We start from the raw sequence: 20,561 nt of genomic DNA, 5'->3' as shown, positions 1-20,561 counted from the left end.
AAGACTCTGTCTCAAAAAAAAAAAAAAAAAAAACTTGTTGAAATTGTCATCGTCACCTTAACATTGTCATGGTCACCTCCAGTAATAGCTAACATTTATTGAGTTCTTCCTCCATGCAGGAACTGTGCTGAGTTCTTTGCCTGCATTATTTTATTCAGCCTTTGCTGCGGCCATCTGCACCTGCTCCTGCCAGAGGGAATGCTTGAGACACTGCAGGGTGACAGTAGCCTCAGAGTCGGGGGCTGCATTGCTGGATCTTCAAGCAGGCACACTTCCAACTCTGTGCTCATAGTCCTGGTGGTGGGGTTGCACTGACCTGTGGAGAGCTGGACATGGGGAATGGGTTGGAGAGCTTTTATTTGAAACAATAGCAAAGTGGCATGATCTTTTGGGAAGTACGCTTCTTCAAGTCATGCATCCACTCACAGACAGGCTTTGTGAGCCTCTTGCTTTGTAAGGGCCCAGGGAAGATTTAAGGCGACCAAACTTCCAGTGACAAACAATATTTGAAAGTAGTCTGTTCCTTTACCCCAGAAATGCAGAAGTACATGGTTTTGGATATTTGAGCTCCTTGATTGGTGGGCACGAGGAGGTGGTCTGCTGTGGTGCCAATGACCGTCTGTTAGTCACAGAGTGAGTGAATGCTGGGCCTGCTGTGATAGGAGAGCTCTCTGCTGAATTGGTTCAGCAGTGCACCAGCTTCCTCACGGGGCACTAGCCGGTCAGGGTGATATCTCTGGATCACTCAACTTGTCCCTGACAGAGCAAGGAATAAGAAACCCAGTTAGAACGTCTGTATCATCAGATGCCATTTACATCCCAGTCAAATTAGCAATCAAATCACTGACTTCTTATAGGTATACATCTTCTGACTTCAGCATAATCTCTTCCGCTTCTTCTGCATCCTTGGGTTTTGAAGGATGTTTGCTATGTAAATGTTTAACATGTTTACATGTTTACTATTTAAACTTAATAGATGAGATAGCTTTTAAAATTTGTGTCCATTAAACCCAAGGACTCTTGCAGAGGTCGTATGCTTTTTCTTCTTTCGTCTATAATGCGTGTAAGGAATGATTCACTTGCTCTAAAGTTCAAATATGTGAGTTTCTGGTGCTGTTACATAAGGTGTGGTATTGTGGGTCAAGGGGATTTAGTGTCTCACCTGAAATCTGGGGCTGGGATGTCGCCACTTTAAGTAATAGGGATGCTTGCTTGTCTTTTTTTTCCTGCTGCAAAGCAAAATGCTGAAGAGATACTTATTTGTTAATTAACTGATTTCACCCTTGTCATCCATCCCCTTTCCATAAGGAACGGTGTGTTGCATTCTTGCTGAGTGGAGACTAAGTCCTTTGTGCAAGGTTGGGGCATCCTGGGGTGAAAAGGTAAGTCCTTTCCGGGATGCTGATTAAGGTGGTATCTACTATGATCTCTCAGTGTCCCCAGGGCGAAATTCCTCAGGTTACAGTGGCAGGAACAGCTGCTTGAGCTCATTTTGTCTTCTGAACAGGATCAATCTTGGAACTGGCCTTCTCTCCATCTTCAGCCCCAGGGTGGGCTGGCCTGAACAGGGCCTGTGCTTGCTGCACAGCACCCTTGTCTGCCTTCCCTTGCCTTGGCTGCTAAGTCTTTGGAGAAAACTCTGCATTTCTGAGCTTCTTCTGAAAGATTTAATTTTTTATTTAGAAACGAAATATGCTTATTACGGACTGTGCATACTTTGCAGAAATGCAAAACTGGGAAGAGACGTGATTAGTCCCATTGCGTAGAAGCAACTTTTGTTATCATTTTGTATATTTCCTTTGTGTCTGTATTAGTCTGTTCTCATGCTGCTAATAAAGACATACCAAAGACTGGGTAATTTATAAAGGAAAAAGGTTGAATGGACTCACAGTTCAGCATGAGTGAGAAGGCCTCAGGAAACTTACAATCATGGCAGAAGGGGAAGCAAACGTGTCATTCTTCACATGGCAGCAGCAAGGAGAAGTGCCCAGCAAAATGGGGGAAAGCCCCTTACAAAACTGTCAGATCCTGTGAGAACTCACTCAGTATCACGAGAACAGCCTGAGGGTAGCTGCCCCCATGATACAATGACCTCCCACCTGGTTCCTGGCACAACACGTGGAGATTATGGGAACTACGATGAAGATGAGATTTGGGTGGGGACACAGCCAAACAATATCTGTGTCTTTTTATGTGTATGTATTTTTTTTTTGTAAGCACAGTTGATAAACTGTGGTTACTCTACCTATTTGTGTAGGCCTCTCAGATCATCGAAACAAGATGTGCAAATTAGCAGATGACACTGGCACATGGAGTAATGGTTTGTATTTTAATTTTCACTGTATAACATTTTAGTAAAGCTTTTACTGGAAATGTTTTCTACCCATATTCTCAGGAAACCATGTGAAGTAGACAGCCTTGCATTTCGTGGCTTGCTCCCTTGAAGGATGAAGGGAGCAGTGCTGTTGGATGCTCTTCCCAGCCTCCTCCTCCAGGGAGACTTAACCACTGTCGTTTTGAGTTTCCTGGGAGGACATCCCCCAAGGACTCTCTGGCTTGTCCTTGTGAAGTTGGTTTGCTTTTTGTGCCAGGTTTTTAGGCTTACAAAATGTTGTGTGTGTGTACATAGGGAAATTATGGAAGGGTGTGTACCCACTAGTTTGTGTCAGCACTGGATTCTGGTATATATGATAAATGAGGAGTTTCTGTTACGTATATGGGATTGCTGAGATACACAGCGGTTTTCTGTGCACATCACTCTGTAACGCAGCTATCCCGTCACATCCTGCATGTCAGTACAGGTAGTGCCGTTCTCTTCATAGGACTATGACACTATCTTTTTTCTTTCACAGTTAAAAAAAAGGGTTTTTTAAAATTCTAACTTTTTTTTTTTTTTTTTTTTTTTTTGAGGCGGAGTCTCGCTCTGTCGCCCGGACTGGAGTGCAGTGGCCGGATCTCAGCTCACTGCAAGCTCTGCCTCCCGGGTTTATGCCATTCTCCTGCCTCAGCCTCCGGAGTAGCTGGGACTACAGGCGCCCGCCACCTCGCCCGGCTAGTTTTTGTATTTTTAGTAGAGACGGGGTTTCACCATGTTAGCCAGGATGGTCTCGATCCCCTGACCTCGTGATCCGCCCGTCTCGGCCTCCCAAAGTGCTGGGATTACAGGCTTGAGCCACCGCGCCCGGCTAAAATTCTAACTTTATGTAACTAATGCAATGCTCATGCTACTTCACTTGTTAGAAGAACATATTATTCTGTCCTGTAGATGCACTGCAGTTATGTAATGGATCAGCTATTGGTAAGGGACCCTGTTAATGTGACTGTTTTAAAAAATGGAAGTGATACCAGCACATGGTAAAAAACACATTGTAACTCATGAATGGGTATAAATTAAGTTGGAGATTTCCTTTTTCCTCTTTCTCCCTCCCCGCCCCCCGCCCTGTTTCCAGAGGTAAACAAAGTACAGTTTATGTTCTCTTGTTTTAAGTTCTTCTTGTAGTCACCATTATAACTTTAACTTTTCTGTTTGTGAGTTCATGTGGCAATCAGCGGACAGTGCCTTCACACCCTGAGTTTTGATGAGATTTATATTGACAAGGCTTAGAACATTTGTAGTGTTTCCCATCTATCGTTTGGCTCCCTGTGCTTTTCCTGCAAGTGTAGTCTAAACATTTTAATATAAGAAAAGCAACATTTATAGTATTATGATAGTATATTTTGCCATAGAACCAAGTGGTGTGAAATGTAATTCTGCCTCACCAAACCTTTGCCAGTAAAAGGAGAATATTCAGATGGAACTCCCAGTTTCTCTTTAGATGTCTGCTGTTTCTAGCTGCCTCAGTTGCCATAATTTCTCCTATCCCATAGTGTTCATTTCTTGGATTCTATTTTTGTTTTGCTAGAGCACCTCCTTAATCCACTTCCTTACAGAATGGATGGCTGACAGACTTCTTGGGTTTTTGCATGTAAAGTTCAAACATGCAGTTACTTTGTTCTCATACTTATTGATAATTTGGTGGTGTCTAGAATTCTAGGATCGTATAATTTTCCTTTTGAAATCAGAAAATATTCTCTATTGTTTTCCAGAGTCTAGTATTGTTAATGAGGAGTTGGATATCCGTTTGATCCTTGTTCTATTGCAGGTAAACATCCTCTACTCTCTCCTTCTCTCCCTCCCTGGGCCTCATGTCCTGACGGTTTGATTTTTCGTTACCCTAAACCCTGATCTGATTCTCTTCCAGTCTGCGTGCCCATATTGGGATCACCCCTTAGAAAACCTCAGGCTTTCTTTGGAGAGCGATTCTCAGGTCTTAGCCCAGGAATAAAAGCATTCTCTGTGGCTCCTCCTTCTTGGGAAGACCCCTCAGCTCTGTTGTCTTGCGCTGCAGTTTCCTCTGCTCTTTTGCATCAACCTGCTTTTGTCTGCCTTATGCCCTAAAAGCCCTGGCAGGCTTTCTTGTATTCTGCTAAATCCCTCTGTAAATTTTTAGCACCATGCACTACTATTCACCATATTATTTTGGTGGTTCTTTCACCACCAAAAAGTACCTTTTCTGACATTTCAACAGAGTTCTGGGAAGAATGGAGAGAAGGTACGGTGTACTTTATCACCGTTTTTAATTAAAAGCCCTTTTAGTTAATTAACTTGGAGGCAGGGTCTCGCTCTGTTGCCCAGGATGGAGTGCAGTAGTGTGATCATGGCTCACTGCAGCCTCCACCTTCTGGGCTCAAGCCATACTCCTGTATCAGCTTCCTGAGTAGCTTGGACCACAGTCATGTGCCACATTGACTGACTAATTTTTAAATTTTTTGTAGAGATGGGGTCTTGCCATGTTGCCGAGACTGGTCTCAAACTCCTAGGCTCAAGCCATCCTCCCACCTTGGCTTCCCAAAGTGCTGAGCACACCATTGTGCCTAGCCTAAAAGCCTTTTTAGATCACTCTCAGTGCCAAAATTGGTGCCTTGGTCACCTTTACCAGTGGCTGTTCTTGCTTTCCAGTGGAAATATCACTCAACATTATCAAAGAATTGGGATGAAATTAAATGAACCAGTTTAGGTACTTTTGATACATAAGTTCTTATGAGACATGTTGTTCTTTATTTTGTAAGAGTGTGGCCATAGACTTAAAAATAGCTGGGTAAATTTGTTACACTTGCCTTGATGGTGTGTTGCAAGTTAGTTAAATTTCATATACTCTTAATCAGCACATCACCAATAAATAAAATGTTACTACTGCCTCAGAATTTAGGGGAGGTTCTATACATCTGTTTTGAAATAAAGATGGAGATGACTTAGGATAATTATAAGTTGTAGAAAAATTATGGCTCCTAAAACTATGAATTTTTGTCATTGTATACCCAAACAACCCACATTAAACTGATGTGAAAATGAGAAAAAACTGACATTGAAATTATAAAAGCAGGAATATTGGCAATTGAAATCCATTATAAATAAAACTGTCATTGATAATGAACGAAATGCTGTTTCTGAGGATGAGGACTTTGTGGCCCCCACGCGGACACATTACTGAGCTTTGCAGCTTTGCACCGGAGCCCCATTTCTTGGTACTGAATTAGACCTCTAAACAGAAGTGACACCCCAGGTTTAGGTTATAAATTATAAATCTTAGTGCCCCGTAATAATTCACTGCGTAGGTTACCATGGACTAGCCCTTAGTTGTACTGAGAAAAGATAGGCTATGAAATTTTGTTGGTTAAGTGCCAAAGAAAGGATTGGGTTTCGGGTCATCTCATAGCCCATGGTGAGGACTGTCTTTGGCCTCTACCATACAGATAAGTTTGCATGTCAGATGTTGGCACTCTTGTGGGGTATTCGGTTCTTTTGAGTATCTGATTTAAATCCATTTACGTTTTTGCTGGAGAAATGCATCTGTGCATGTGAACGTACCGTTTCGTATATGATTTCACACTTCTCATGGGCTTCCTGAAGCCCATAAGTGAACCCTTGATTAAGCATGCCTGCTCTAGAGAGGAGCGTGAAGCGGCACTTCTTCCATCTCCTCCTGGCATTCACTCAGGATCCTCACAGGTGTGGAAAACACACTGAGGGGGCCTGTGAAGGCCAGATGTCTCCCTTTTGCCTTCTTTGGTTCTGTCCATGATGGCCTTATCATGGAGGCACTAGGACCCTCTGAGGACGCCACCCCTACGACCACATTGCTCTGGGGCAACTCCCAAGCTTAATGTCCTCCCCCAGCAAGGGCAGGAACGTGGAGAAGCTGTGTGCTGGGCCTTTACTTTCATTATTGGTAACAATGTTTTCATTTTATTAGCTTTATCCTGCAATTTTGTATCTTCCACAGGTCGTGTATGTTTTGAGAACAGTGTGAGGTTTATTCTGCTAATGGAAATTTACAGAAGTACCAGTTTGAATGATTGAGAAATCTAAGTTAAAGAACTCTTGAATAGAAATGTCGCTGCTCAGCACATTGATCGATTCTCACATCTGAAGCTAGCTGTGTATTCTTGGTGTGTGTATTCAACTCAGGTGTGACCTACTGTCTTTTATATGTCCCTGGATTTAAATGTGCTAATTTTGTTATGATTTTTGTGTCTACGTTTATAAAAGCCACTAATAGTTCATTTCTGGCACATCCTTGACAGATCTTACTACCAAGATTATACTGGTCTCATAAAACGAGTGGGGAATGTTCCCTGTTTTTTGTTCGCTGGAACGCTGTGTGTAAGATTTGTGCTTTTCCTTTATTCAGCCAGTGCTTTCACATGCTGCTTCCTTTTATAGCCGCTCTTTTTTGCTACATATTCTTTCTCTACAAGAGCACAGTTCTTCTGGAATGTGTCCCTTAGGATTAACTGTCTCAGGTATGATTTGTGTGAAAACGTCTTTATTCTTATCGTGGAAAGACTGTTGTTAGGTGGGGAGTTTGTTTTCCTGTCTGCACGTTGAAGATCTCGTCCTGCTCCACTACCTGGTTTCTTCCCTGGACCCTGAGCATCTGCTCTCAGCCTGACTTCCCCCCTGTGCTCCCACGTCATTTCTCTGTGCTATGTCTGGGTTCATGCTTATTTGTATTTAGTCTGCTGCAGGTTAGTTGGCCGAATCTGTTTCTGTGAGAGCTCCCATGCTCTTGGTATTTTCTGTCTCTTGTGTATCTCTGCGCTGCTTGCTGGGTTATTGCTTCAGTTCTGCTGCCCAGTTTGGCCATTTTCTCTTTAGCTGTGTCTAATATGCTGCTAAAACCTGTCCACTGAGCTTTTAACGTTAGTCATTATAGCTATTATTTCTGGAGGGTCTCTCTGCTTCCCTGCCCCGCCAAGTCCAGTTGGTCATTCTTAGTTTACCTGTTTCCCAACTGTTTGTATCTCCTTAAGCAGTTGTTTGCTGTTCGTATGGTGTGTCTGGCTTTTCCAGCATGCTCAAGGCTGTTTTCCAAGCTGTGTCCCCTGCTCTCAGGCCGTCGGCTTTTCATCCCCTATTGTTGCTACTAATTCTTAGAACTAATAAAGCACTTCAAATGGCAGCTACTGGCAAAAATTAGGAAGAAGGCTTCTTTGCTGTAGCACCCTCCAGTTGATCACTTTCTCCTGACCTGTACTTTACTTGTCATGAGCATATCATGCCTCTGTACTTCCTGAGACAATTACTGTCTCGAAACAGTGAAATCTCATCAGTTGACCATAGTTGTAACTGCACATCCGTGTAATAGTACTGGCTTTATGCCCCTGCAAGGTAGAGAAGGAGAGTACTTAGTTTTTGGCAGAGCAGAGCCCCAGTTTCCACAGTCTAATTAAATTATAATGATAAATATCACTTTAAAAGGAAACACAATTGCTTCATTTAATCAATATGATTATTACTGGCAAAGCATATCCATCAAGTACTGTGAATGATAAATGTGTTTTAATACAACTTGCAGTGTACTTGCTGTTGGTACAAGGCGTGTGAAATCCTCAGTGGTCCCTCTTTTCATAGCATTGCTGTGGCACTGGAATTTCCCTTTGTTAGGAGATAGTGAGCTGTAAACCCATTGTGGAAGCCCCTTCAACTTGACGAATTTGGAGTCATGCTATTTTCAGAAGAGGATTTCCTGCAACTAGGAGCGGTCACCCAGAGAAAGCTCTGGAAAGGTGGTGGTGCTGGGGTTGAAGCTGAGCTGCCAGCCCCTGGCATATCAGTGGGCGGAGGTGGGAGACGTGCAGAGCTGCCTATCCCACAGTACTTCCCTTTCCCCATCCACCCTTTCGGGTGGCTCACTCCCGACCAGTTTCACAGGATGGCTCAAGGCAAATGGAGAAAATGGCACAGGTTGAAACTCTTGGCCCTAGCTTGTGAGCTTGCTTCTTAGCACATCCAACCACCATCTCCTTGAACATAGTCTCCTCAGTCTCTCTTTTTTTGTGTGAGGAATATAAAGTTTCTAGTTGCCTTTTTGCATAATCTCATAACTCTTCTGCACCTGTGGTTCCTTAGCTCTTATCTGAGACCGTGGCAGACAGTTAGCTGGTTGCAGTGGTTGGTTAGTTGTTTCATGTGGTTGATCATACAGCAGCTACTTGGTCCCATTGTTATTGATAGTGCTGTGTAAATCAATTGTCATTGCTGGCATTTTTTTTGTTTGTTTCATTGCCTAATTGTTTGTTTTCTAATACATTTGTATTATGAGATACCTTTCATAAAGGTGGACACATATATAAGAGAATGATTTTAATTGTATGTCCTTGTAACTCTCACCCAGGTTAAATAGACATTGTGTAGCTCACAGTTTCCTTCATGCTCCTCCCTGATGATAACTCCCCCTCCTCCATATGACACATCTAATATATACTATGTGTGTGTGTGTGTATAAAATAATTATTATTATGAGACAGTGTTTTGCTCTGTGGTCCAGGCTGGAATGCAGTGGTGTGATCGCAGCTCTCTGCAGCCTCAACTTCCCAGGCATAGGTGATCCTCCCACCACAGCTTCCAGAGCAGTTGGGATTATAGACATAAGCCACCACTCCTGGCTAATTTTTTTTACTTTTTGTAGAGATGGTGTCTCCCTGTGTTGCCCAGGCTGTTCTTGAACTCCTGGGCTCAAGCGATCCTCCCACCTCTGTCTCCCAAAGTGCTGGCTGGGCTTACAGGTGTGAGCCATCGTGCTGGCCTTTTTGTTTGTTTTTGAGACAGGGTCTCACTCTGTCCCTCAGGCTGGAGTGCAGTGACAGGATTGTGGCTTACTGCAGCCTCGAACTCCCAGGCTCAAGCATTCCTTACGCCTTAACCTGCTTAGTAGCTGGGACCACAGGCACACACCACTGTGCCTCGTTGATTTTTTATTTTTTGTAGAGTTAGGGTCTCCATGTGTTGCCTAGGCTGATCTTGAACTCCTGGCCTCAAGTGATCCTCCTGCCTTGGTCTCCCAGAGTGCTGGGATTATAAGTGTGAGCCACTGTGTTTGGTGATAGCCTATATTTTGAAATAATACTGTCCTTTTCTTTTTAATTTTACCATGTAAGAATGCATCCCCAATCAATGTAGTTCAGTTTTGCCTGTGATGGAACTTTATCCAAGGGAAGTCATCAATATATTCTTTTGTGTTTCTCTTGATTTATTAATGAGGTAGATGACCTAAATTGATTTTCATACATTAAATCATGTTTGCATTCCCATCATAAATTCAATTTAATCATGATTGATCACTTTAAAAAATATTATTGGATTGAGTGTGATCACATTTTGTATAGGATGTTTATGTCTGTATTTGTAAGATTGACTTACTGCTTTCTTCTTATCTTCCTCACGGAAGTGTCTTGTTGAATGTTGGATTCACTTTTTTTTTTTTGAGACAGAGTCTCGCTCTGTCGCCCAGGCTGGAGTGCGGTGGCCGGATCTCAGCTCACTGCAAACTCCGCCTCCCGGGTTTACGCCATTCTCCTGCCTCAGCCTCCCGAGTAGCTGGGGCCCGGCTAGATTTTTGTATTTTTAGTAGAGACGGGGTTTCACCGTGTTAGCCAGGGTGGTCTCGATCTCCTGACCTCGTGATCCGCCCGTCTCAGATTCACTTTCTAGAGAAGCCATCTAGGCGTGGAGTGTTCTTTCTAGGATGATTTTTGTTTACTGACTATAATCCCTCCCTCCCTCCCTCCATTCCTTCCTTCCTTCCCTCCCTCTTCTTCTCTTTTCTTTTTCTTGAGACAAGGTCTCACTCTGTCTCCCAGGCTGTAGAGTGTGATGGTGCAATTTCGGCTCACTGCAGCCTCTGCCTCCTGGGCTCAAACGATCCTCCTGCCTCAGCCTTCTGAGTAGCTGTGACTACAGGTGCGCGCCACCACACCTGGCTAATTTTCTTTATTTTTTTGTAGAGACAGGTGTCACTGTGTTGCCAGGACTGATCTTGAGTTCCTGGGCTCAAGCAATCTGCCTGCCTCGGCCTCCCAAAGTGCTGGGATTCCATGCATGAGCCACTGCACCTGGCTTCTAATTCTTTAATGTTTGTGGTTTTGTCAGATTTTCTATTTCCTCCTGAGTCAATAAGGAGGAAATAAGTTGTATTTCTTTCCTTTTTAAATGGTGATTTTTAAAAGTTAATGAGTTGTATTTCTTTTCTTTTTAAATGGTGATTTTTGTGTGTGTGACAGGGTCTCACTCTGGTTGCCCAGGCTGGAGTGCAGTGGTGCAATCTCAACTCACTGCAGCCTCGACCACTCAGGTTCAGGTGATTTCTCACACCTCAGGCTCTGAAGTAGCTGGGATGACAGGTGCATGTTACCACGCCTGGCTGATCTTTGTATTTTTAGGACAGATGGTTTTACTGTGTTGCTCAGGCTTGTCTTGAGCTCCTGGGCTCCAGTGATCCACCTGCCTCAGCCTCCCAGAGTGCTGGGATTACAGGCATGAGCCACCGCACCCAGCCTAATAAGTTGTATTTCTCTTGGAGTTTCTTTATTTAACCTAAGCTTACGAGCTTTTTGGAATAAAATTTATAAAGCCTCTTATTACATTTTTAGTGTTGTCAGAGTTTAAGTGATAATTCCATTTTGATTTCTCTTGCCACCTGATGACTCACTCCCAATTTAGTGGCGTAAAACAACAATCACTTTATAATGCGCAGCCAGGTAGCCTGAGTGTCTGGAGCTCTGGTTCTGGCTGTTGGCTGGCTTTCTTGGTTCTTCTCAATGTCCTGTCTGAGAAGGCTTCTTCAGTGTCCTCACTGAGGAAGCCTTCTCAGACATCTTTCTCTGACTAGACATCTTTCTCTGCATGTGGCCCCTGTGATCTCTTCAGAGCATCTGAGCTGGCTCCCCAGAGACAGTATTCCAAGAAACAGGAAGTGGAAGCAGACATCCTCTTCAGGTGCACGTCTGGACTTGGCAGTACCACATCTGCTGCATTCGATGAGCCAGAGCAGTCACCCGCCTGCTTGGACTCACTGGGGACGAGTGCGATCTTCCCACAGAGGGACAGGAGAGTCACAGCATTGTGGCCATCAGGCCTTCCCGCCCTCTGATTCAATTCCAAGGCTGGTTAATTTTGGGCTTTTCCTCTTGTGTTCCCTCTCTGTGTTTCCATGAGTCTTGCCAGAGATCACTGGTTCACTGCATTGTCTTTTCAAAGAACCAATGTTTATCTTTGTGTACCTGCCATTATGTGTAATTAATACAGGTTGAATTTCTTACTAGTTCCCTTTTTCTCTTTTCTTTTTTTATTTTTATTTTTATTTTTTTTTTATTTTCATTATACTTTAAGTTCTAGGGTACATGTGCATAACGTGCAGGTTTGTTACATATGTATACATGTGCCATGTTGGTGTGCTGCACCCATCAACTCGTCAGCACCCATCAATTCATCATTTATATCAGGTATAACTCCCCAGTGCAATCCCTCCCCCCTGCCCCTCCCCATGATAGGCCCCCGTGTGTGATGTTCCCCTTCCCGAGTCCAAGTGAGCTCATTGTTCAGTTCCCACCTATGAGTGAGAACATGCGGTGTTTGGTTTTCTCTTCTTGTGATAGTTTGCTAAGAATGATGGTTTCCAGCTGCATCCATGTCCCTACAAAGGACACAAACTCATCCTTTTTTATGGCTGCATAGTATTCCATGGTGTATATGTGCCACATTTTCTTAATCCAGTCCCTTTTTCTCTTTTCTTTGCACTTACTTTGTTCTTCTTTCCCTGACTTGTTCAGGTAGGCACTCTTTAATTTTTTTACTTCTATTCTAGCTTGAGCACCGAGCTATAAGTGTCCCTCTGATATACTGCTCTATCTGTGTGCCACACAGTTCCGTACATAATCTTTTCTAGTTTTAAGTTCTAAATATTTTCTGTTTTCTGCTGTGATTATTTTCTTTCGTAGAAGTGTATTGCTTAACTCTCAAACATATGGAGACTTTCTAGTTATACTTGGGTTATTAATTTCTAGGCTCATTGTATTGTGATCAGAGGATGAGCTCTGTCTGATTTCAGCCACTTGAAATATGTTGAGATTTTCTTTATGACTGGGATGTGGTCTATATTTAGAAGTGGCTCATGTGTCCTTGAGGAACTGATGTATGATGCACGTTAGGAGCAGTGTCTTGCTTATGACCGCCATGCAGCTTGTTAATTGTGTTGTGCAGATCTTCCATCTCTCCTCTGTTTTGTTTTTTTCAGCTGCTGTCTCCGTCACCTGCTCCTCTCCACTCCCTCCATGACAAAGAGACTCCGGTGTTTTTGACCATCTTTTGTTGTGCCCCTACTGTGATCTTAGTCACGGGGCCAAGCACTCACATCTGTTCCTCCATTTAATCCTCACGGCACCATCTGTGGCGGGTGTTCCTTGTGTCCTCATCCTGTCCTCATAGGAGCAAGCCTGGAAGGGGCTGAGTCACTGTTCAAGTCACACGGCTGCAAGGCTGCGGTCTAGGGTGGTGGCCTGGACCCCTCCTTCCTGGAAGCCATGCTTCTCCTGAAACCCCTTGCAATACCCCTGGCAAGTATGGCAGTTTCACCTCAGTTGGTATAAGTATGCTCAAATTAGAGGCAACCATTCTCGCACTTGATGTTTACACTTTGCAGCTTCCAGAACCTGCCCTGCATATCACCTGCTCCCTCCCCAGAGTGGTTGGGCTTCCCATGCAGTTTCCTATCCTGCAGACGGCCCAGGGAGGTCGGATTTCTTGGCCAGGCTTGCAGAGTTGGTGGGACGTGATGTGGGCACTAGAAGAACCCAGTTCTGTAAATCTTGGTTTCATGTTCTTTCTGCTGTGTTTTTCTTCCTCTGTTTAGGTGGTGGACTTTTTGGTGTGTAAAGCTTCTAGAATGGATTTTACTTCTTTGTGGCTCTTTGGATTGAGAGAGGGGCTAGGTGCCATCTCCAGAGAAGCTTGCTTGGCTCATGCTCACTGGGGGGCCTTGCTCTCTGCCCACTGGGGAGGGGCTGTGGTGGAGCTTGATTTGGATTGAGTGGAGGCAGCGCTAAAGGTCAGAGGCCAACGTCCTTGCACTTCTTGACACTCTCCACCCAGGCATGCTGATTGGGACCGCTGTGGAGGGTGATTTGGGAACTTGAATCTGGTGTGGTGATGATGGGGGTCATTGACAGTGGGGACAGTTCTGGACATGTGGTCCTCATTCTCTGTGCTGGACAAGATGACTCTGTGACCTATAATTCCAGGCTGATAGAGCATCTTCAGTGACAGCCCATTTGACTTGGTGGTGCTAGTGCAGGACACAGGTGAGCCTGTCTCTGTGTCTTAGGTCTGTCCCTGCAGACGAGCTGACCTGTGTTCTAGATGAACATCAACTGGCCACAGGTGGGAGGTTTGGAAGGTAGCCTCCAATCTCCTCTGAGGACTGCAGCAGCGACCAGGGCAACAGGAACGCATTGTGATGGCCTGGCCAAGTCTGCATAGCGAGAGCCGAGCCACTTTCACGCGCACCTCATCCTCCACACTTCACCTCCTTCCTCTACGTTCCCACTCAGAATCCCACTCACCCCTGGACACAGCTCCCAGAAACTTCTCTTTGGAATTCTGCAGTGGAGAAACCCATTGCAGACTTCCCCTTCTTTTGGATATCAGTTTGCTTTTCAAGAAGAAAATTTTAATACTCCATAGTGAGGTTTTATAAGTATATTAGCATGTTGAGATATTTTCTCTAATGGCTTGCTGGTTGAAAACGCTTTCACACAGAGCAGAAATGAGATGGAGATACTGTTTCACAGCCTCTGCTTCAGGAGCAGACGGTGGCCTGTAGCTTCCAAACCTGGGCAGAGCAAGTGCAGGGATGGTGCGTCTCTGTACCTGGACTCACATTCACATGCGTGCATTGTAGGGGCGTTTGCATATTTAATTGTAAAAAAGGATGAGTACAAGTGAGATTCTGCCTGAGGCTCCACTCCTCAGTGTGTGGCCTGGTGCCGCCTGATGCTGAGATGTTGGACGGGCAACAATCTGGCTCCGTCTGTCGTGTGTGCCTCTCCCTGCTGCAGGCAGATGGAAGGAGACGTGATGGATTGAGCGTATCCCCTTTACTGATTCAGAAGAATACATTTAAAATAATTTTAATTTGTATTTAGGAGACTTTTAATGGAGAGTATTTATTGTTATAGAGTTCACTTCGGAAATGGTGACAAAGCTTTTGATACTGAATCAAACAAGTGTGAAGTAATTGAATCTCTCTGTTATGCAGAGTGGAGTCTTTCAAGCTATCATGGAGAGCTTAAGGGGAGACTGAAGGAGGTTGATGCTGGCCAAGTGCAGAGTTCTAGTTGCTTCAGTCCTGCTGAGATAGCCTCTCAGTCCACTCGCACTGAAGGAAGCTGCCTTGGGATCAGAGCAGACATAAAGCTAGACAGATTTCAAGGTGAGTAAAAACCTGTAAAGATCTGATCAAATCTGACTAGTAGGAATGCCTTTTTCTTGATATAAACTGCTTAATTAAGCCTTTTGGCTTGCCTTTGAAAGATGCCTTATCGAGTACTTCCCAGCACAGATGATCCGTTACTGTTGGTTCATTTCTAATTTTACTGCAGCCTTAGCTCACCCATGAGTCGCTCCTGCTGGTTTTGGGGCGGCGCCTGCTGCCCTCCGGTGGCGTGTGCGGCACCTGCTCCCTCTTCGGGGTCAGTTCACCATTTATTGAGTCAGTGCTTCATGCCAGGCACTAGACTTGGTGAAAGCCTTTTACCATCAATTATTATTTTCTTAGGAGCAATTAAAAGAAAATTTTCCTGTAATCCCAGCACGTTGGGAGACTGAGGCAGGCAGATTACTTGAGGCCAGGAGTTCGAGACCAGCCTGGCCAACATGACAAAACCCTGTCTCTACCAAAAATACAAAAATTAGCCGGGTGTGATGGTGCACGCTTGTAGTCCCAACCTCGGGAGACTGAGGCAGGAGAATTGCTTGAACGCGGGAGGTGGAGGCTACAGTGAGCTGAGATCACGCCATTGCATTCCAGCCTGGGTGACAGAGCAAGACTCTTTCTCAAAAAAAAAAAATAATAATAATAGCAAAAAAGAAAATTTCTTTAGTACTTGTTTTTGGTGACTATCCCATGATTCAGCATCTGCTTTTGAGAGAAGCTGTGACAAATACTAAAATCCCAGTAAAATTAGTATGGTATCAGATTAATTTCTTTATGAGCAGTTGAGTGACTAACTCAGGAAGTCCAGTTGTACCTTTCCAAGGAAGCTTGTTCACAGATTCAGATGCGATGAGGGGAAGGAGAAAGTGTCAGAGGGCTGCTGCTGGCTTGAAGAACAGGTGTGCTCCTGTGTTCATTTGCTCTGTGGATATTGACGAGCGCCCACTGGGCCTCAGGTGCCCTCTGGGCATGGCAGGGACCAGGAGCTCGCTTGGCAGCTCTCATGTGAGCCACTCACTAGACATGGAGCGGGGGGCAGACGTGTTTCCAACTGGGAGTTCTGGACGGCATGCAGAGCCGTGGGGAGGGAGCGGTCACCGGGGTGTGCGTGCGTGTGGACGGGTGGGAGTGACTGGGAGCCGGGGCAGGCGTGCGTGTGGACGGGCGGGAGTGACTGGGAGCCGGGGCGTGCGTGCGTGTGGAAGGGTGGGAGTGACTGGGAGCCGGGGCGTGCGTGCGTGTGGACGGGTGGGAGTGACTGGGAGCCGGGGTGGGCGTGCGTTTGGACGGGTGGGAGTGACTGGGAGCCTGCAGGGGACACTCTTTTTGGGGAGTAGAGGCATGCCCGTGTCTGACTACTGGGTTTTGAGTTTGTGCCAGCAAAGGTCCTGCTGGCCCTTTCTGTCTGTAAGTGTCAGGAATTTCACGTAACTGGTTCCCTAGTGAGACCTTTAAAGAAGGTTTTATCTTCAACTGATGCTTTTTTTGGGGGGTACACAGGCAGTCCAAGTATGGGAAGGTCAAAATCAGGTCACCTTTACTGTGGCTTGTGCCAGTGGGATGGAATTTTATTTTCAGCCGTAGCGCTTCTTTTAGCTTAATTGGTGATAGGAAATCAACTTCTCTGTAACCAGAGGTTATTGAAAGAATGAGGATTCCAGAGTTGGAATGAGTCTGAAAGAGACATTGTGGTTTAATATTGCTAAGTTAAGTGTTGATTTGTGATTACCTATTTTTAACATGCCACAGAAGTAAAGCATTGCATTAATTATGCCATATATGTGAAATAGCAAGTATTTTTATATAACGTAACTGTGCATTGGAGAAATGAATTATTTATAATCCTTTGCACCAATAAATTGTTCTTAAAAGCATAGAAAAAATAATCAGGCCAGAAGGAGATATCTAAAGCATGTGCTGAGAAAGCAAAACTGAAGAGCTGGAATTTATAAAATATTACGACATGATGAGTCACATCTCCTCCTCCTGATTCTGTGTTACTAAATGTTAGCTGCGAATAGAAATCGTGTATTTCCTTTTTTTCATAAAATAAGAGCTAATTTCGGCAGCAAACAGTTTGATGTGTTATTCTTTTCCCTTTTCAGGGTGGTTTAAATAAAAATAAATAAACATGAAAGATTTTGGCTGGAAAATCTTTGGAAGCACGGCCACCGTCAGCCTCACTGCACTGTCTGGTTTCCCTCTGCGCCTCCCTCCCTGGTCCTGCCTTAGTGCTGTCTGTGCAGTGTAGCCACAGGTCGCCCTGTAGGTAGGTGTGGGGTGTTATCTTTAGTTTCAGGCAGACTCACTGTTTTTGCCTTTCTTTTTGCTTGGAAAGACTGAAGTTATTTCTTGTGTTTTTATCCATCAGATTATCTTCTGAGGCTGGAACACCTTGAGGGGATACACTAGGTAGAATTTCTATAGCAATTGCCCTGCTCAAGGGGAATTGCTGGGGAGGGCTTCAGGAAACCTTGACTCTTGTTTAAACTTGGAAAACTTTCTTAGTCTTTCTCATTGCCACCACACGCCACATCTTCTTTTTGTAACAAATATTTATTAACTCATCTTTTTGTTTTAAAATGAAGTTCATAGAAGATATTACCTTATATAATTATAGCCATGCCCAAATGTAATATAAAGATAAATTGAAGATACATAATAAAATACTTTTCTGTGCCACTGAGTGAACATTTAGGCACTGCTGCTTTCCCTTGGACCGCTGAGTGGAGCAGGCTTGTCAGTGCAGGCAGATACGGGGTACCGAGCTGGTGACCTGAAAACCATAAGCAATAGAGCTGAGTGGCATTACTTTCTGAAATGGTGAACCCTGAAGGAAGCAGTGTTCGGTCTTCCCTGTCTCTAGATAGTCTCTGTGTTTCTGGAACATTGAGTATATGTTAGAAGTATAGAAAAACACATTGTGTGAATCCAAAACTCAGCTGGGCCTGGGCTTAGAGAATTATGAACAGCCTTTCCACCTGCATGGAAGTCCTTTTGTGCAGGACCATTGTTTGTTTCCGGGATGGCCCTGCTCCCTCCAGGAGGTTTAGGAGTGCCCATATCACTGTGATGCCTAAGCCACTTCTCATGTTGCTACCTGTTGCTACCACCGGGCATCACTGCCTCCTGCTCTGTGCACAGTGTGGTGTGGCCGCCTGACCGACTGGTCAGGAACTAGAGCTCTCTTGAAGCCTTGACTGAAAGGAGAAGTGAGGAGGGGCATGGAGCCCAGTGCCAAGAGGCAGCTGCATCTTTAGGGGCTGGCGCTTTTCACAGGGGCTCTTGGGGCCAGAAGGAGGGAGCCGTCATTCAAGGCTTACACAGTGTGGAGGTGCCCTCCCTGGGGTGTCCTGTGTGCTGACCTCTGTCCTGGTGCCTGGCACCGTCTTGGTGCAGAGTTCCGTGAGCCTGTGCAGGGCTCTTCTCTGCGTGGAGGTTCTGGAGATGGGCAGTCCGGGTGGATGGTCAGGCCAGTAAGGGCCTTCGAATGAAGCACATTATTGTGAGGACACTAATTCTGGGTCCTCAGATATTGTGACAAAAACTTGACATTTTTCTTCCTTCAAAGTAATTTATTGACTGAAACAACCAACTGAGCAAAGGTGATGTTTTAGTATCTAAATATTTCGAAAGATTACTGACATAGAGTAAAAATTTGGCTAAGAATGAGAAGTCTCTCTGAATGTGCTTTTCTGGCGTGACCCCTGTCACCAGGAAGCTGTCTGTGTGGTGTTGGGCCTGACTGATTTGCATCCGCTCAGAGGCGCTCAGGCACGTGGCGTCCTATTGGAAGGTCAGCAGAGGGGCAGGGGGAGAGCAGCTGGCCAGGTCAGAGGATTCATTTCTGTCTGAAGCTTTGTGAGGAACTAAGATGGCTTTTCCAGTAGCCTCTGTTACTCCAGAGAGTTTTAAGATTGCTTTTATTTGTTCTTCTACCCTGGAACTAGGAAGCCAGACCCAAGAAATTTATCCACACCAGGTTTTGCCCGTAGTCTTTAAAAATGTTGAACTTCTTTAACTTGAGGCCCTCACAATTTTCTGGGCCCCCATGAAGTATAGAACAGGGACCAGGCCTGCTCCCTTGTGGGGCTGGGTGGGCATTGGCTCCACAGGGCACAGATCCTTCCTGTGGATGAGCTTAGGGGATGTGAGGTTCACTTTCAGATGTGACACTCCAAATGTGGGATTGGTGGCACTTTTTTTTTGTCCAGTTACATCCAATTATAAAGGAGGACACATTCTTACTGAACCTATGCAATAAACTCCATTGTCAGGAAGAGTAAAGTGTCTTAGCATGAGTATTCTTGAATTCTGAAAGTTCAGGAGAGTAAGATGTTGCCTAAACTGTTTTATTTCAGCTTTGAAAGCAGAGAGCAGAGTCTACTGGATTTAGGGCTAGAGATAGACGAAGAAGAAAGAAAAGGGGCTTCCTCGTGCGCACATTAGAAAATACACCATTAAAGAGAGTACTAACAATATTCCAAAGCCACAATCAGCGTTTCCGTGCCAGCTCCTCCAGTCCTACTTCCTGTCTGCTGGGTGGTGGCTCATCTGTCAAGTTTTCATAGTCATGTGCTTCTGGGTGCAAAGCCACGGTGAGCCCAGCTCATTTCCCTGGTGGAATCAGACAGTTGTCGAAGGGGTGTCAGCCTCTGTTCAGAAGCCTGAGCCCCTGATTCTGTTCCTTGAAATGTCAGTAGTTAAGGTGCCTGTATTGAGCAGGGGCTGCCGTCGCATCTGACTGAGGGTGCTCTTCAAGCCCACTGGCTCTTGGCAGAGCTCAGTTCCTTGTGGCCATAGGCCTGTGGCACTTGGCTCCTGGAGACTTCTCATAGCCCCTGCCCAGTGGCCCTCTTCCCAGCATGGCAGTTTGCCTCCCAAGGCGTCTACGCGAGGGTCTCCCCTCTTCCTTTCCTCTCTGACTTCTCCCATCCTTCGGGGTTTACCTGATCAGGCCAGGCCCACCCAGGAAAATCTCCCTTTTGATGAACTCAGTCAGCTGATGAGATGCCTTAATTGCATCTGTAAAATCCCTTCACCTTTGCCTTATGCAACACTATATCCCATCATGTTCACAGTTCCTCCCACCTGCAAGGCAGGGGAGTGTACAAGGTGTGTACCCCAGGGGCAGGATGCTAACACTACACTGACTGAGAAAAGAATTTGTCATACCTGTGCCTGACAGGTGTGTACCTGAAAGAGGTGTGTGCCCGACGGTGTATGCACCTGATGGGTGTATGCCTGACAGTGGTGTGTGCACCTGACAGGAGTGAGTGTGTCTGACATGGGTGTGTGAGCGCCCGGCAGGGGTATGTGCACTCGGGGTGTTGTGCGCCTGACATGGGTATGTGCACCTGGCAGAGGTATGTGTGCCCAGCAGAGGCATATGCCTAACAGAGGCCTGGCTTAGTGTTCAGGGTCCACAGTACATGAAGAATCCTACAGATCCCCATGGACAAGGCAGTACAGTGGAATTTGGGGCAAAAGACTTGCACAGATATATATATATATTTTCACAAAAGATGAAGTTGAAATGGCCAGTGAGCACACGCTAATTCATCCAGCGAGCATTGAGGACCCCCTAGAGGCCAGGCCCATGAGTGGTGAAGATCCCAAGGATAAAGACGCCTTGCCATCTAGGTCAGTGGGTGACGGCAGTCGTGGTCAGGCGCAGCCAGCACCACATCCCTGGCTGCTGCTGACAGCTGGGTGAGTCCTGCCAGTCAGCAGGACCACCATGTGACACCC

At 45.3% G+C, this 20,561-nt stretch overlaps 1 protein-coding gene across 1 annotated transcript in view; it reads left to right on the top strand.

Annotated features, from left to right (window-relative positions):
* Positions 1 to 20,561, top strand: part of ADARB1 (adenosine deaminase RNA specific B1) — a 135,923-nt gene that overhangs the window by 39,256 nt on the left and 76,106 nt on the right. Inside the window, exon 2 of the mRNA XM_026447459.1 lies at positions 14,634 to 14,807. The gene's annotated coding sequence lies outside the window, so the exon portion shown is untranslated. The remainder of the gene's footprint in view (positions 1 to 14,633; positions 14,808 to 20,561) is intronic.

This window comes from Piliocolobus tephrosceles, chromosome 19 (genome assembly GCF_002776525.5).
Source record: "Piliocolobus tephrosceles isolate RC106 chromosome 19, ASM277652v3, whole genome shotgun sequence".
Lineage (NCBI taxonomy): Eukaryota > Metazoa > Chordata > Mammalia > Primates > Cercopithecidae > Piliocolobus > Piliocolobus tephrosceles.
This window is presented reverse-complemented; position numbering and strand designations above follow the sequence as displayed.